The following is a 4022-nucleotide window of genomic DNA, read 5'->3' on the forward strand; positions in this document are numbered from 1 at the left end:
CCTCTGAGCACCTTTTATATACAGCTAGGGCCATGACACATCCAAAAGAGGGCTGTGAACTTGCTTTGAGCTATCTTTTTAATCAATGCGAGGACATTTCCAGACTGTCACTATTTTCAGGTGGGTTTCAGTCGCATTCAGACAAATTACAGCTGACTGGTTGCTCTTGTGCAACAAGCCCACATCCTCCTAAAACACTGGACTTTTTGTGATAAGGAAAGAGACGAGGAAATGGACTAGAACATCTAGGGTGACATTTGCTTGATGCAATGTCAGGCTTGCCCACACAGGAGCAAAATTTGGATTTGCACCAGTTTGTCTCCCCATTAATTTAGGGGTGTCCGTATGATATCCTTCTCATCCCGGTGTAGTCCTAGATTTTTGGCCCATGGAAAGTCTGAGATGGCAATGTAACGTGTGCCAATGCTGCTGCATCCTACAATGTTGTGTAGACACCTTGTTCCTTGGTTTTGTTACTGATTCTCTTCTGGCAGCTTCTCTTTCCATGCCAACTCTTCATTTCACTTTAGTAAGTGATTGTGTGAACTTGTGGCTTGCTGCTTTCGGAACCCTTTTCCTCCTCTCAGGCAAGAGGCTTCTACTGCTACTGTTAAGTTGTGGGTGAACATATCAGACGACACAGCGATTCTTCAAACAGCTGTTTATTCACAGGCCAGAACAGAACTGAACTGAAGGGCTCAGCCAGGCTGCTTATATAGAGCTCCACTAGAACGCAACAGTAACCATTTTCTGTAACTATCCAATCACTGAACGTCACTTACAATCCCTTATTTGCATATGTGGACCTGAACTATCTACAGTATCCCCCTGCTGGCCCAGGATGAGAACTTCAGAACATAACAGCTACCTAGGGGTGAACACTTTGGGAAACGGTTGCCCCAACCTGTTTCTCTTTGCCAGTACCATGGGGAGGAGGAGGGGTTGTGGGTGTAGTGGGTGGGTGGGGGACTTCAGCTTAATGTGGATTGTGGGCCCCTTTTCCCTTCCTAAATCCTCACATTCCCTATGCTTTGAAAATCTGCGTAGGAGAGCCACATCTTTGGATCCAGGAAATCTTGGGAACTGGATCTGGCTGGTAGGCAAGATTCTTACCTCTCCCACCTGCTGTGAATCAATTTACAAATTAGTGGGGTCACCCACCTGTCAATCAACTGCTGCTGCTGTTTTATTAAGCCATTTGCCAGCTGACTGCAGAAGAGAGTAGCGGAATAAGAGTAGCTTCAAATAGTTACAACCCCTAGTCTCTATAATGCAGATGCTACATCCCATCCTGCAGGTGATAACACTGGTCTAGTGTGCTTACTCCTGCCAAAATTACATACTTGGAAGTCCCACTAGTTTCAAATGTAAAAATAAGCACATGCTTAAATCTTGCATTGAAATAAATGGGACTTACGAGTGCTTAACTGTGTTTGAATTGCGCCATGTATGATAATGGGGACCAGATGCATATGTACCCCAGGGAGTACACATAGCCGAGAAGTAACTTAACAAAAAATGTGTTGTGTAACCATAGCATTGGCACAGGGGAAAAACCTTCATGCTTTCCCAAGGGGCAGCATTCAGTCTTCTTATCATGCTGTACATGTAATAATAAAGTCACTTGGCCTAGAAGGAAAATAGGATTTATCACACTGCAGTCTCAGCCCATGTTGTTCAGAACAAGTTGCGGAGGTGAAAGGGGCGGAGGAAGCTGCGCGGTGGCTTAGCGAGAACCGATCTGGAGTGTAAATGGTCTAAGCCTCTTGCCGCCTTTAGAATGCCGTTGCTTTTAATCCGTGTTTCTAATATGGCAGGAGCTGTAGCGAGAGCTTCTGATGTGGCATACAAAGGCCGGCTTTCCTCTGGTGCACTGATAGAACCATCTGTGCTAATCCTCTGCCCATCCTGAACTGGCAGGGGATGCAAATGCTGGCAGCGAATACCTCTGAAAAACCTATTCCCGTGGCACAGAACTCCCCAGCAAGCAAGCCATCCTTCTGCTTTCCTGCCGCGATTCAATAGCACCCCAAACAGAGGGAGAGATGGGAGGAAATATCAGATATACTTATCTTGGAGAAAGAAGATTAAAGGATGCTTTGTACAGAAGAAACTTTCCCTACCAAAATGTTGGAGGGGTGTGTGAATATTAGCGGTTTGTATCCATTGTTAATCCTACACAGGGTCTACCCACTGAAATGAATTGAAACAACTAACAGGCCCATTAATTTAAATGGATCTACCCTGAGTATGTTGGACACAACTCAGTGTGAGAATATTGTGGGTTTTTTTACCGCACATACACATGTTGGTTGCACTATGATCCTGCTATACTTCTGTTGGTGTTGACCTTTAAAGCCCTAAATGGCCTCATCCTAGTATACCTGAAGGAGCGTTTCCACCCTCATCGTTCTGCCCGGACACTGAGCTCCAGCACTGCAAAAAGTGAAGTTACAGGGAACCAGGCAGCAGGCCTTCTTGGTAGTGGCGCCCGCCCTGTGGAACACCCACCCACCAGACATCAAAGAGATAAACAACTACCTGACATTTAGAAGACATCTGAAGGCAGCCCTGTTTAGGGAAGCTTTTAATGTTTGATGGATTACTGTATTTTAATATTTTGTTGGAAGCTGCCCAGAGTGGCTGGGGAAGCCCAGCCAGATGGGCGGGGTACAAATAATAATTATTGTTATTATTATTCTGCAGTCTGCTGAAGGTACCAACTAAGCCCTTAGCAGATTTTAGCTGTGGATAAACTGATAATGCCCCACATAGCCCCATTTGCTTCAGAGAGCAGTGAAGTGCCACCAGGGTTTTCTAGGACCAACTCCTAAACTAGTCTGTTTCCTATTACCCCCAGGTGTGATAAAGGATACTGTTCTGTCTTGAAGTAAGATTCAACAGACAATCCAGCCATGGCTGCGGGGAGGGGGACGTTATTCTGTGCCTGAGGCAGGAACAGGTATTGAGTGAGCAGTGCAAATAAGGCATTGTTTCAGCCCTTCAGCTACTCATTAGCTGTGCTTTGTATAGTTACTCAGCTGACCCTCCACACAAAGACTACTCTGAGATTCTCTCCTGTTCCATAATGTACCTTTTGGCTATAGGTGAGTGGCACTGGAGCGTTGCCTATTGGGCTGTACAGAAATGTAGTAAACAAACAATCAGACTATGCAATACTCCCCACCCCCCAAAGGTAAATTAAAATGAGGAAGCAAGATGGAGCAGTAATTCTAGGCAAAAGCAGAGGAAATTTGCAGGTGGCGGGTTTGGCCTCAACAAGGAGATCGAAAAGCCTATCTAAGTTTGAGGACTTAGAATTTCTATATTGCAAGCTACTAGTTTAGTAGAGGGATGGGGAACATTTGCATATCCTCCAACATTTCTCTAATGAAATCCTATTCCATAATAATAATTTTATTATTTGTACCCCACACATCTTCCTGGGTTGCCCCAGCCACTCTGGGCAGCTTCCAACATACAGTGGTACCTTGGGTTACATACGCATCAGGTTACATACGCTTCAGGTTACACACTCCACTAAGCCAGAAATAGTATCTCGGGTTAAGAACTTTGCTTCAGGATGAGAACAGAAATCGGGCTCTGGCGGCGCGGCGGCAGCAGGAGGCCCCATTAGCTAAAGTGATGCTTCAGGTTAAGAACAGTTTCAGGTTAAGTACGGACCTCCAGAATGAATTACGGCAAGTACTTAACCCGAGGTACCACTGTATATAAAAAGACAACAAAGCATTAAGCATTAAAAAACTTCCCAATACAAGGCTGCCATCAGATGTCTTCAAAAGATTGTATAGTTACTTAACTCCTTGGCTTGGGGGTTGCATAACTCCATATGCTCCAACATTTATCTGATGGAAATAGGGACATCCTAAGGGAAAGCGGGACATTCCGGGATCAAATCAGAAACAGGGATGGTTTCTGCAAATCCAGGACTGTCCCTGGAAAATAGAGACATTTGCCCTGCTCCCCAAAATGTTGCTGAGCTCCAACTCTCATCAGCCCCA

The sequence above is a fragment of the Podarcis tiliguerta genome (assembly GCF_965153285.1).
Source record: "Podarcis tiliguerta genome assembly, chromosome: 6".
Taxonomy (NCBI): domain Eukaryota; kingdom Metazoa; phylum Chordata; class Lepidosauria; order Squamata; family Lacertidae; genus Podarcis; species Podarcis tiliguerta.